The 14,802-nt window shown below is 43.8% G+C and overlaps 1 long non-coding RNA gene across 2 annotated transcripts; it reads left to right on the top strand.

Annotated features, from left to right (window-relative positions):
• The first annotated feature begins 794 nt into the window (after positions 1-794).
• Positions 795-2,188, top strand: LOC136533361 (uncharacterized). 2 transcript variants are annotated; one of them, XR_010778464.1, is made up of 5 exons: positions 795-880; positions 984-1,051; positions 1,125-1,228; positions 1,457-1,630; positions 1,986-2,188. It is a non-coding gene; the product is annotated as an uncharacterized lncRNA (long non-coding RNA). The 2 variants fall into 2 exon arrangements; XR_010778463.1 differs by lacking the exon at positions 1,986-2,188 and having other exon boundaries at positions 1,457-1,778.
• The last annotated feature ends 12,614 nt before the right edge of the window (positions 2,189-14,802 follow it).

Genomic DNA, 14,802 nt, shown 5'->3' with positions numbered 1-14,802 from the left:
TGCCGCCGCAAGATCACTTCGGACCATCCAGTTATCACTCCGGTTCCAAAAGGGACACCAGGGACCATGTTGTTAACAGCCCAGAGAAAAAGAAGTCATGCAACGTGGGGGAGTACATGGCATGTTTGTCGGAAAGCATTGCTGCAAGGAGTACATCTCGTGATCGAGAACGTACCCGTGAGCAGGCCAAGGTCGACGAAGCAATGCAAATCCTACGAGACGATGGTGTGCTAGTTCCTTCAGACATGTTCTTCGAAGCATTGGAGCTGTTCAAGAAGTCTATGTCCCGTAGGGAGTTCAAGAATTTGTTAAACACAGGAGAGCGTATTGCTTGGCTCACATGGCACTTGAACAGGAACAACAAGTAGTCCTCGTGGATGTCCTCAAGTAGCTGCCCGTCATGCATTCAGATGTTAACTTTGCTGGACACCACCGATGACATTTGAGTGTCGTCTTGTATCGTTTAAATTCAGTTCTTGTCTGCTAGTTTTTTTGAACTGGTGTGTGTTTGATTAATTTGCAGCTATGTCATGTGGCCCGTGGCCAGAACTATGTCTCGTGTTTTTTTCCTTAAATCCAAATAAGCTGTGTGCTGCGATGTATACCTGATTGTTGTGCATAAATGTCAATATTCATGTCGACTGTTCAGTACCGTCTTCTGGCTGTGTAGGCTAACTACTCATTTTCCAGGTGTCGATGAGGTCTTAACAACAGGAGGCCGATCACCAGCGTGGTATGGTACCCATCAACTAGCAAAGAGGTTAGTAAGTATCAGCTACAGTTTCAGATAGCTTCTTGTGGCATTATCAATTTTGACAGGACCTATCTTGTACTGCAGCACCTATCTTGGGACCCAGAGAAGACAAGACTCTATTCGAAGGTTTGTATTTGCTTATTATGAAGTTGTAATGTCTCCCTGTCACTATTATTGGTGTTCTCTGGTTCAGCTAGTTGGCTACATGATTTGTTAACTGGTGTGCTAGGTTCAGATAGGTTCAGGGCGGCTTCAGGGTTTGCATAGCATGGAGTCAGAAATCTGGAACAAAAATAGGTATACCTTCTGTTCACATTTGGCCACATGCCATATGTATTTGAAACTGATTCACTGTTGTTGGTTATGGCAGTGTCGGGTAAAACACTATGCTGCGTTGGCGATGACTGTGTTCTGCCACTAACTCAAGGCATAGCTGGCAGGAGAGGCCTTGCAGGGACAATTGTGGTGAATAAGGTAATTCATTAATTCACTGTACTATGTTATGGCATTTTCTGTAGTGATGAATGCTATGGTTAATCAAGCAAGTTCTCACAAAGCTCGGTTTGCTGTTGAATGTCTTTGGAGTACAATTGTATGACATTTGCATTTGTTCTCTTTGATTGCTATGTAGCCTTCTCTGATTTACCTGTACACAATCGAAGTGAAGCTTATTGTCTGCTTGCTGTATATTCTGTCATGCAGGCTGTTTGGACCATGGACAGAAGTGATGAAGAAAGTGAAAATTCTAGTGAGAATAGTTTTAACGAAATGGTAACTGCAGCTATGGCGGGAGGATATGCAATAATGTCCATGATGATAGTACCGCCACAAGTCAACCCTGGCTACCATCAGCCGGACCTCAGCGGACGACAATGGGTAGATAACCTTTTGTGAGATCGTAGTAGATGCTTTGACAACTTTCGTATGCAGCCTGAAAATTTCCAACGGTTGCATTACATATTATCTAGCTGCTACGGTCTAGCATCCACTAGGGAAATTGATTCAATTGAAGCTTTAGGCATGTTTTTTTGGGCATGTGGGATAGCACAATCGTAGAGGCAAATGCATGAGAGATTATGGAGGGGATTGGACACCTGTATCAAGATATTTGGCCTAGTGCTTAACGCCATGGTGCCCTTTGCAAATGCAGTGCTTAGGCCTAAGGACTACAATTACGCTATAGTGCCACATGAGTTGACAGAGTACACACCTTTTTTTTATGGCTGCATAGGAGCCCTTGATGGAACTCACATAGAAGTGATTGTTGATGAAGCAGTACATGATGACTTCACTAATAGGAAAGGAAACACAAGCCAAAATGTGGTTGTTGTTTGTGACTTCGACTTGAGGTTCACGTATGTTGGCGTTGGGACAGAGGGTTCAGCGCATGACATGCGGGTGATAAAGAAGGCACAGGCGGATCCCAAGTACCCGCACCCATCACCAGGTTTGTGTAACTAAGTTGGCTTCCTTGTTCTATTGATGCAATGCTTGTCTTGTGTTGCATGCCAAGTGTTTGTGACCTTGTGTGTTGGTATGTTGGTGTGTAGGACGATATTATTTGGTGGACTCCGGGTACGCACTTCACCCGGTATATCTACCGCCGCATCCAAGAAAGAGGTACCACATGAAGGAGTTCAAGAATAGGCCGCCTGGTGACGTGCAGGAGGTGTTCAACCGCCACCATTTCAGGTTGTGTAATGTTATAGAACAGACATTTGGGGCCGCCAAAGCTAAGTGGCAAATGTTGAAAGGCATACCTCACTATTTGGAAATCAAGTAATCACAGATAATTATGGCTTTGTGTGAACTGCACAACTCCGTGCATGATTTGGAGGGAGAGAAGCAAGCAGAGGGAGGTACAAGCAACCACAAGGACTTGGCAGTTTGAGTCAAGTGGCAGCTTTGGCGTTAAGTGACACCACGAATGTGGAAGAAGTCCGGGAGTGGATTACTTACGGACTTGGACTACTTGGGAAGACAACATATGTGAATCTGTTATAGTTGTGTTACAAAAGTTCTTCATTCATCAATCTTTTGTTCACTGCCCAGTTGGGACTGAACAGGCTTTTTATAAACATGCAGGTGAGTGTGTACTGGAGGAGACTGGGAGGAAGGGGAGCAGCCGATGGCAGGAAGAAGAGGGTTCCAGTTGGTATGTGGATTTTGAAGAATTGGGCTTCGTCTTCTCTAAAGTACCTAAAAGTGGGTACAAGTTTTGTATTACTGTTCCACGTATGCTCCAATTAGATTTAGAGGACTGATGTCATTTGCACATATTTGGTTATGACCACTAATTAATTGCTGTAATGGACAACTGTATACAAGAAGAGTGCATGTGTGCCACTTCTTGTAGCAGCTGATCATGTGGCTCCTAGGGGGCTGCAAGTTTTGTAGTTGTGCCCACTGGTTCCATTTGTAAGATGTAAGGACAAGAGAGTACTTTAGTACTGTTAATCATGGTGTTGTATTCTTTCACAATTAGGTTCAGCGAGCGTGAGCGAATTGGTTGAAACATGGGGATAGAAACACCGGATTTTTTCACAATTATGCAACAAAGCGGAGGAGGAAGAATACAATAAAAGGGTTAGCCGATCAAAATGGAGTAATACAGGAGGAGGGGGAAGCGATGCGTAGCATTGTTTAGGAATACTTTGGTAACATGTTTACTTCTGAGGTAGGCGAACCTGATCCGGCCGTTCTCTTTGATGTTAGACAATGTGTGTCATAGGATATGAATACGGGGCTGCTAGCTCCCTTTTCGCATGAGGAAATAAAAAAAAGCTCTATTTCCAATAGGAGACCTTAAAGCACCGGGGCCGGATGGTCTACATGCAGTATTTTTCAAGAGATTTTGGGATCTCTTGGGTGATAGCCTTGTGACAGAGGTCCTAGACATAGTCAACAATTGTAAAATTCCGGATGGTTGGAATGATACAACAATTGTCTTGATCCCCAAGGTAAACAATCCCACTATGGTGTCTCAATTCCATCCAATAAGTTTATGCAATGTGGTCTACAAAGTCATTTCTAAAATGCTAACCAATATATTGAGAGGGATCCTACCTGATATTATTAGTGATCACCAAAGTGCCTTTGTTCCTGGGAGATTAATTACAGATAACATTCTTATTGCCTATGAAAGCATCCTAATAAAGAAGTGTGGTAAAAGAGGTCTCTGTGCTATAAAGCTAGATATGCATAAAGCCTATGATAGAGTTGAATGGAATTTTCTTGAGAAGATTATGCTTAAAATGTGTTTTCATCAGAGATGGGTGCAGCTAATCATGGCTTGCATGTCTTCAGTCAGATACAATGTCAGGTTTAACTCCATGGAGACGGAAGTTTTTACCCCAACACGTGGTATACTCAGGGGGATCCTCTATCTCCTTACTTGTTTTTGTTTGTCGCTGAAGGACTCTCAAGTTTGCTAAAAGGAGCGGAAGCAAGGGGGGAAATAGAAGGAGTGTGGGTATGTCGGGATGCACTAGAGGTTTCTCACTTACTCTTTGTAGATGACTCACTGATATTGATGCACGCCGACAAGATGAATGCAGATAATTTGAAGAGCATCCTTGATAGATACTGCATAAACTCAGGCCAAATGGTGAGTGATGCAAAGTCTAGTGTGTTCTTTAGTGAAAACACTCCTGTATCAGATAAGCTAGCGGTATGTTAGTCTTTGAATATCATGACAGAATCATTGAATGACAAGTATTTGGGTCTGTCGGTGTTGGTAGGGGCAGACCGCAGTGATTGCTTCCAACATCTAACTGAACGGGTCCGAGCTGAAAGGATCAAGATGCCCAAGAGGGGAGGTGAATTGGGTTAATTCTAAAATTCTTTGCAATAATTAAACCCTACACTTAGCCCACTTCACCCCTTGTGCCTAGAATGTGATTCTATTGATCTACCGCACAAAAGTTTAGCACCCTAAGTTCCAATCCTACTCTAGCATGGCAATTCTAAGAATGTAAAGACAAAAAATGAATTGCTCAAATGTAAATGCTTAAAGTAAAGAGAGGAGAAGGAACGCGACGATGTTTTGCTGAGGTATCAGAGAGTCGTCACTCCTCACTAGTCCTTGTTGGAGCACCCGCGCAAGGGTGTAGCTCCCCCTTGATCCGTGCAAGGATCCGCGCAAGGATCAAGGCTGATTCTTTGACACTCTGTCAAGTTGAATCATCCACAACCGCTCAAAACTTGAGTTGGGTCATCCACAAGCTTCGTCGGATGATCACCAAACTCTCGATCACCACCAAGCCGTCTAGGTGATGGCGATCACCAAGAGTAACAAGCACGAACTCTCACTTGACCACAACAAGCCTAATGAGAAGGGTGGATGCACACTTGCTACTATCCTTGCACTAATGAGGCTTTAATCTTGGATTCTCAAATCTCAATCACCTCACTAGGCTCTTGCTCTCCTTTGCACTCTCAAGGGTGTTTCACAGCTGAACAAATGGGCAAGAGACCTCCCTTAGATGAATAGAGGAAGTATTTATACCCCTCATTCAAAACGAACCGTTAGGAGGTTGAGTCAGCACTCTGCGGGGTGACCGGACGCTCCGGTTAAGGTGACCGGATGCTCCGATCAGTTATCCCCGCATTAGAGCCATTAAGTTGTGATCGGACTCTGACCTGCGTCCGGTCAACATTGACTGGACGTGTCCGATCATGAAAACTGCTCTCCAGAACCTTACTAATGTTGACCGGATGCTGGCACCCAGAGTCCAGTCACTTTGCTGTTCAACATCTAGTCAGTTACCGAATCCTGACCAACGTCCGGTCAGCACTGACCAGACGCGTCTGATCAGGAATCCCCCTCTCTGGAGTTGACCGGACGCAGGAACCCAGCGTCTAGTCACATTTCACTCAGCGTCCAGTCGCAACCAAATGGCTCCAGTTGATCAAATGAACTGACCAGACTCACCCTTCAGCGTCCGGTCACAACCAGACCAGCATCCGGTCAGTTATTTGACCCTCCATTCACTTCCAACTCAAAATCATATGTGAATGAAGTTTGCTCCAATTGATCTTAGGGCTACTCCTGAGCTACCTAGTGCTAGATTTGACAAGTGTGCACCACACCTAACCCACTAGACTCACGTAGGTCAAGCTACTAGTCCATACCCCCCTTAATAGTACGGCCAAAGGAAAAACAAAGTCCTAAACTACTCTAAGTGTCTCTTCAACACCAAACGACACTTAGAACTAGTCCATCCTTATCCTTGTCGTCCATCCTTTGAAAATCGAAACGATTTCCATCGTAGGGGCATGACAACCATGATTGCCCAATCAATTGCCATTACCATGACCTAACTTAATTGCCTCTGTAAAATACACGTTAGTCATAGTAATCTCGTATTGTCATTAATCACTGAAACCCAACTAGGGGCCTAGATGCTTTCAATCTCCCCCTTTTTGGTGATTGATGACAATACAACCTCGAGTATGTAAGAGAGATGAGGTTTTCAACATGCTTGGTTCATATAAGCTTTTGACAATAAGAGCAAAGGAGTTAGACATGCTTATATGACCCAAGCCAACATGGTGTACTCAATAGATATGAAATAAGCATGAGTACAAGAAATAAAGCTCATTTGAATCGGAGTAAAACACGGAAGCAAAGCAAATGAGCATAATGAAATGACATGACATATATATTGATCAAAGTAGAGATCACACATGTCACATATCACATAAGTATCACAATCACACGTATGTTGTTCAATGCATGAAAGTAAACATGAATGCATAATAATGTATCACACATAAAAAGCCAAAAGTAATAAATCATAAGCTCCCCCTAGATATAGCACTCCCCCTAGATCTAACATACTCGACCCCTCTCCCCCTTTGGCATCAAGCACCAAAATCTAAGGGTCGGTCGGTGAGGCAGGAGCAGATGAGTCGTGCGCTGAGGTGCGGTGAGCAATCTAAAACTGTGTAGCGTCATCCACTGATCTAGAGCTCTAAGCTATCTAACCCTCTATCGCTGAAAGTGAAGCTGAAGCGGTCTGGGTCTGCTCTAGGACTGGCGCGGCCTATGACTCTGTAGGTATCACTATAGTAGGTGGCTCTAAGGATGCAACAGATGAAGGGAGCATCTCTATAGTCCCAGTAACTGGAGCAACTATGGAAGATACATGGACTCGCAACTCTAGCGGTGTAGGCTGCCCTATAAGCTCATTGAAAGTAGCACCGAGGCTCTTGGAAACTAGGGTGTTAGTCACAAGCACCAAGGAACTCTAAGCCGGTGTGAAGCCTGTAATGATAGGTGTGAAGTGAGGACCCTAGGCTATCACTGGCGAAGCAAACCACTAGGACACCTGCTCTATCGATGAAGCAAATTGTGTAGCTGGCTGTCCCTAACTCTGAAGCCCACTGGGTTGTATAGCTAGAGTCAATGAACTAGTGGTAGGCTAGTTGATCTGAGGTGCAGACTATGGCAGTGCAACTCCAATAATAGTGACGACATGCTGCATAAAACCAAGTAACTATTGCTGGATCAGGAGCTGCTACTGCTGCATGGCCTGCTACTGCTACTATTGTATGGCCTGCTACTGTCTCTAGAACTCATCCTGTCTAGCCTGAACCTATGCTAGTGCAGCTATGGTCTCCTGGGCCTGGCATGCCTGATCCTACCTCATCCGCTCAAGAATAGCTAGAAGAGTGGGGTCTGTCTGTGGTGGCTATGGAGCTGAGCTAGAGTCACTGACCTCTCTTTCATGTGGTCAAGGAGGCATCTAAGGAATGGCCTGATAATCATCATCTGAACTATCACTAGGGTCGCTCTCGACCACACCCTCGTGTTGAGCATCTAGCTGCTCCTCCTTTGTCGCTGTAATGCCCTTGATGATCTCATCCTATTGGGCTGTTGTCTCTGGCACCTTTGGGTGATGGCTCGGCTGACTAGGTCTCCTTGCACTACTATGATGGAGCATCTAAGTCATGTTATATGGTGGAAACTCAATAGTGGCACTAGTATACTCTGCTATCATCTCAGGAGACTTCACTGTAACTGCCTTGTGAATCAGGAATGTGATCTAGTGAGCATAAGGCAGCTGTTAGTGACCTCTAAACCCCTCTGCAAGAGTGTCCTCCATCTCTGAAAGAATGACATCCCAAATATCAAAAACTATCTACTGCACTAGAGTGTTCACCAACCATAACTGAATGCGAGTCAATCCCTCGTGATAACCCATCCTTGAGAGCAGGGTCCTCCTCATGATAGCATTAAGAAGCTGAGCTATAGGAGTAAGGTCCCGTGGTGTCCTGCTCGGCCCCTCGCCAAATAGCTCTATGAAGCAAGGTCGGACCAGATCTGTAGGAGGCATAAGACTGCCGTGAGGGCGTCTAGGAGGCTCTTTCTGACCATAGCAAACCTCATGAAGGCGAATGGATGACTCTAGAATCCTGAGAATCTCTCTGACCCTCGAGCTCTACAACTTGTAGCCACGGCCTCTGAATGCAAAGTGTATGAACCTGTGCGCCAGGTCAATCCAAAGTGAAGAGTAGAACTCATGGACCCATGATGGAACATATCGGCCAGTCCGTCCAAGTAGGTTTATCAACCCTGGTAGATATGAGAGGTGGGGGCGGATCTACTCGTCTACTGCTACTACAAGTGCCTCAATAGAGCAAACTCTCTGTGATCTGAATGCTACTCCACTATTAAGATATGCATGATAGAAATCCTCCTGCAATGGTGTATAGAAGTGCTCAGAAGCATGCTCATCCCGCCTCGGTGGAAACCAGTCCTCAAACTGCACAAAATGGAGTTGTTGCACCTGCTTGGCTATGGCTGCCCTCAAGTCAAGGTGAGTCACTAGAGGCGGACCCTGTGGTATGGGAGGTGGACGAGAACCCCTCCTCTATGTCTCAAACCTCGGTGTCACCTGAGCATGAGTACGACCAGAGCGTCATAACTGTGGCTAAGGTGCCTGCTCTGTCTCCTTGGTCTACTCTACCTGCTCAGTCTACTTAGCCTGCTGAGTATCCTCTAACTGCACTAGAGGCTATGTCTGCTGCTGTGGCTCCCCCTGAGGCTGACTCTCCTCTAAAGCAACACGCCGTCCTCCAAGCATGACAGTCCCGGCTGGACTAACATGAAGACTCAACCCTCTCAATGGCGGCCCTCTGAGTAGGTGATAGCTGGTCTGCAATATGGACACCACTCCAAGCCCCTTCTCTCTCTGCACGCTCTGTGGTGGCTGCCACTACTGTTGCTCTCTTAGTATTAGCATCTGCAAACTTACGCTTCTTTGTCGTAGTCTTCTTCGCCTTGCCTTTCACCTCAATAGACAGGCAAGGCAGAGGCCTCATATCCTCATCACCTAGACCACCTCTGGCATTCTTAGCACGTGCCATTGCTAGAGCTATAGAGAATTACTACCACTGACAAGAACCAACTGCCAATTGTCGCTTGCGAGGCTTGGCCTTAATCCGTACTCGTGGGCTTGGCCCCGATTTAACTGACCACTGCCAAAGCAACCTCAACTACACTGACTCGCTGCATGATAGAATAGATTAGATATATGAATAATTACAAAATACATCTAGAGATGTGAAACCCTAAGAAGCAAGCATTAGATATGAAAATAGAGGCGATGGCTTGCTACCTAACGAACCGGTGAATCGACGACCAAACAGCAGAGGAACAAATTGTAGGGAACCACTAGGTCGGCAAAGGCTAGGGTTAGGGTTCCGGTGATGTGTGGACACGAGCGTGATGACGCGACGGTGGAGGCAGTGAATGGCAGCACAGGCACAAGCTAGGGCACAGCATGGAGCACGACGGCGGTGATGATGCGGCAAGGGAGACGTAGGTGGCGACGCTAGGGCATAGGCGTGGCGTGGATACAGCAAGGGAGGTATGGCGCAGTGGTGTGCTGTCAAGCAGCATGAGTAGTCAGCGCTGGTAGGCGGCTCGGGCGCGGTTAGGCAGTGCGAGGCAGGTGCGAAGCGCGACAACGTGAAGCGAAGCGCAGCAACGGAGGAGATGGCATGGCGGGATTAGGGCATGGATGTGGTCAATGTGACGGAGGTGCTATGACTATGGAATTAGGTTAAATGACCGACACGGTGTATGGAGTTGATATGAGGTGGCCCCCTGTGTTGGATTAAGAATGGAAACAGATTAGAGTTCTAGATCCACACGTTTTCTACTGACTGGACGCTCTGGTGGTAACGACTGGACTCTACCACCTAGAGTTCGGTCGACTACAGAGAGGTCCAAATCCCCTCAAGTCATGACCAGATGCATCTAGTTAACCTTGACCGGACGCAGCCAGAGTCCGGTCGATCCTGTGTATATCTTCTTCGCTTGACCAGACGTAGGACCACCATCTGACCGGACACGGGAAGATCACTGTTTCAGTGTCTGGTCACACTTGTGCAACAACGGTTCACATCCTGTGAACTGACTGGACGCTAGAATCCAGAGTCCGGTGCAACGTCTGGTCGCCCTTTTTCAGTAAATCTTCAATGTTCCTTCGCACTGCCCATTCCTAATCAAGTCCCAACTTCAATAAGACCCAAATAAACATCAATTGGGACTGATGTGAGTGACCTCTCTCAAACCCTCAATTTTTTTAAAATATTTTGCCTTAGGCTATACTTATTTTTAAGAAAATAGGCAATAAAAGGGTAATAGAAAGGAAACGACAAAACAACATACATGCATATGCAATGTAATACTTCAAAGTAATTCTAGTTGTTTGTCAAGTTTGATCCAAGGTTAAGCTTCTTCACATGCTTTTTGGCCGTTATCTTAACCATGTTAGACAAGCCCTAAATGCATTACAAAAAATTAAACATGTTGTATATTACAATGCAATGCAAGGGACAACACATGCTTATTTTCTAGTGAAGTTACAAAAATCAAGCACATTGAGCTCATTCCTCAACCGACAAAATGTCACCTCATCTAGTGGTTTAGTGAAGATATCCGCCAATTGATCCTAGGTCCTTACACCTTCTAGTGAAATATCATTTTTAGCTACATGATCTCTAAGAAAGTAATGGTGGATATCTATGTGCTTGGTGCAAGAGTGTCGAACCGGATTATTAGCAAGCTTTACCGCACTCTCATTGTCACACAAGAGAGGCACTTTTTCTAGAACTACACCATAGTCTAGCAAAGTTTGCTTCATGTAAAGTATTTGTGCACAACAAGCACCCGCGGCAATGTATTCGGCTTCGGCGGTGGACAAAGCCACACTATTTTGCTTTTTGGAGGACCAAGACACATGTGATCTACCAAGCAAATGGCACCCTCTAGATGTGCTTTTCCTATCAACTTTGCAACCAACATAATCCAAATTGGAATAGCCAACTAATTGAAATCTAGCTCCTTTAGGATACCAAAGACCAATGCTTGGTGTGTGCTTAAGGTACCTAAGGATTCTTTTAATGGCTTCCAAATGAGCTTCCTTAGGATTAGCTTGAAATCTAGCACACATACACACACTAAACATGATGTCGGGCTTAGATGCGGTTAAATATAACAAGCTACCAATCATAGAGCGGTAGAGAATTTGATCAACCGTTTTACCTCCCTTATCTAGGTCGAGATGTCCATTAGATGGCATTGATGTCTTGATTGGCTTACATTCATCTATATTGAACCTCTTCAGAAGATCCTTGGTTTACTTTTCTTGAGAGATGAAAATCCCTTCTCTCATTTGCTTGACTTAAAAACCAAGAAAGAATGTAAGCTCTTCGGTCATTGACATCTCGAACTCCTTCGACATCAATTCACTAAACTCTTTGCAATAATCTTCATTTGATGATCCAAAGATGATATCATCAACATATACTTGACAAATAAAGATTTCTCCATCAAGCTTCTTGGTGAATAGTGTGGTGTCGACCTTCCCAATGGTGAAGCCCTTCTTAATGAGGAAATCCCAAAGGCGTTCATACCAAGCTCTTGGGGCTTGCTTAAGCCCATATAGTGCCTTGGACAACCTATAAACATGATTAGGATATCTAGGGTCTTCAAACCTGGGAGGTTGATCAACATAGACTAATTCATTTATGAAGCCATTTAAAAATGCACTTTTAACATCCATTTGATATAATTTCATTTCATGATGCGATGCATATGCAAGGAGGATATGAATGGCTTCAAGTCTTGCAACCGGTGCAAAAGTCTCTCCAAAATCCAACCCTTCAACTTGAGAGAACACATTTGCAACTAGTCTTGCCTTATTCCTCACTACAATGCCTTGATCATCTTGCTTGTTGTGGAACACCCACTTTGTTTCAATGACTCTTGCACCGTGTGGTCGCTCTTCAAGAGTCCAAACTTCATTGTGAGTGAAGTTGTTTAACTCTTCATGCATGGCATTTATCCAATCTGAATCTTGAAGAGCTTCTTCTACATTCTTAGGTTCAACACAAGAGACAAAAGAGTGATGTTCAATGAATGAAGTAAGTTTTTGAGAGTGAGTCATTACACCCTTTGAAGGCTCCCTATGATGAGATCTTATGGATGAGCTTGTAGTAGAGGTGAATTTCTTCTATCAACCACTTGACAGGGAGGTTGTGGAGCATCAACATCTTGTGCTTGTGCCACCATTTGATCATGAGAGATATGAGTATCTTCATTTTCTACTCTTCCATCTTTATCACCATCTTGTGGCACATTTGATGAAGAAGGTGGATTAATCACTTGTACATCATCTTCATTATCTTTAGGCTTGATGTCTTCAACCAGAATATTCTTCATGGCATCCATCAATGGTTCATCACCTACATCATCAAGATTCTCATGTGCTCATTGGAAATCGTTAGATTCATCAAATTCCACATCATATGTTTCTTCAACCAAGCCGGTGGCATGATTAAATACTCGATATGCTTTGGACTTTGATGAGTAACCAACAAAAAAACCAATATTACAATGTCTTTGAAACTTCCCTAGGTGTTGCCGCTTCTTGTAGATGTAGCATTTGCAACCAAACACCCAGAAGAATGAGATGTCCAGCTTCTTCCCATTGAGCAACTCATAAGGTGTCTTGCCAAGAAACTTTTGAAAGAATAGGCAGTTGGATGCATAACATGCAGTGTTGATAGCTTCCGCCCATAGAGCTTTGGGTCTGTTGTACTCATCAAGCATTGTTCTTACAAGTGTGATAAGTGTCCGGTTCTTTCTCTCAACTACACCATTTTGTTGAGGAGTATATGTTGCGGAGACCTCATGCTTGATCCCAACTTCATCACAATAAGCTTCAATGTTTGTGTTGTCAAACTCTTTTCTATTATCACTTCTTATCTTCTTGAGCTTCACTTCAAACTCATTTTGTGCTCTCTTGGCAAACTTCTTGAAACATGATGCAACTTCGGTCTTGTAATGAAGGAAGAACACCCATATATATCTAGAGTAGCCATCAACAATCACAAGACAATAAAGATTTCCTCCCAAACTCTTGTAAGTTGTTGGTCCAAATAAGTCCATGTGAAGGAGCTCTAGCACTCTTATTGTTGACATGAAAGCTTTTGTAGGATGAGTGTTTGCAACTTGTTTGTCGGCTTGACATGCACTACAAAGCTTGTCCTTCTCAAATTTCACATCCTTCAACCCTCTCACCAATTCATTCTTCATAAGCTTCTTGAGTGAACTCATCCCAACATGAGTAAGTCTTCTATGCCATAGCTACCCAAGTGATGTTTTGGTGAATAGGCATGTCTTCAAGTTAGCATCTTCGGAGGTGAAATCCACTGAATATAGGTTGTTGTATCTAAATCCCTTGAATATAACTTGATCATCATCTTTCTTAGATACAACCACTTCCTTCTCGGTAAACAAGCATTGAAAGCCAAGATCACACAATTGTCCAACGGATAGCAAGTTGAAACTTAAGGAAGCAACATATAGCACATTTGAGATTGAATGATCATTTGATATTGCCACTTTGCCCTTTGAATTATCACCAAATGTAATTCTTTCTTAACCATCAACCTCTTCATCTAGTGAGGTGAACATACAAGGATCACCGGTCTTATGTTGAGTGCAACCACTATCAATTACCCAATGACTTCCATCAGTCTTGTAGTTCACCTACACATAAGAGATCAAGCTTGTTTAGGGACCCAAACTTGTTGAGGGCCCTTGACTTTCTCAACAAGTGACTTTGCAACCCAAATTTTCTTAGGCCAATTCTTGTTGGGAGGTCCTAAGAACACGACTTTCATTTTACCACTAGAATCATTTCTAAGCATATAATGAGCATTGAAAGCAAAAGGTCTAGCATGCTTGGGCAAGGGTTGTGGTGGTGAAGTTTGACACTCATGGGCAAAGTGACCTTGTCCACACTCAAAACACCTCTTTGGCTTTGGCTTTGACTTGTGCTATTGTTGGTGTTGCGCTTGAGCCTTCTTCTCTTGATGTGCCAAATATCCAATTCCACTTCTATCCATCTTCATGATGGTATTCATGAGTAGCTCACTTTGAAGATGTTGACCTCTTGTAAACTTGCTCAAGCCGATCTTGAGATGTTCTTTTTCTAACTTGAGCTTCTTGTTCTCTTCTTTGAGTTCATCATGATTTTTCTCCTTCTTTGGTCTCTTGTTCTCTTGTTTGTGCATCTCATTCTCAAGAGCTAGATCACTATCATGGTCAAGGTTCTCTATCACAATAGTGTTGGTGGTTGATAGATTTTCAAGATCTTTCTTGAGCTTCTCATTCTCATTCTTGATCTTGACATACTCATCATAGTTGTCGGACTCAACCACTTGCTTGCCTTTGCTACTAGAACCTTGCTCAATGCTCTCAATAATCAAATCATCACATGATATAGCTATATCAATCTTAACAACATGGTTACTAGCATCATGTGGCTCATTGGATAATAGCTCATGAGAAACAACAAGATTATTATGATTGATCTTGAGATTTGTATATTCTTCTTTTAGCATATTGTAGCTATTGATGAGCTCATTATGTATCCCCTCAAGTTTATCATGTTTTTCTTTAAGCTCTTTCTTAGAAGATTTGAGCTCCTTGAGTTTGGATGACATAGCTTTATTTGCTTCTCTAA

The sequence above is a fragment of the Miscanthus floridulus genome, unplaced genomic scaffold, assembly GCF_019320115.1.
Source record: "Miscanthus floridulus cultivar M001 unplaced genomic scaffold, ASM1932011v1 fs_870_1_2, whole genome shotgun sequence".
Lineage (NCBI taxonomy): Eukaryota > Viridiplantae > Streptophyta > Magnoliopsida > Poales > Poaceae > Miscanthus > Miscanthus floridulus.
Note: the sequence above shows the minus strand (reverse complement) of the source record. Positions and strands in the feature narration are given on the sequence as shown.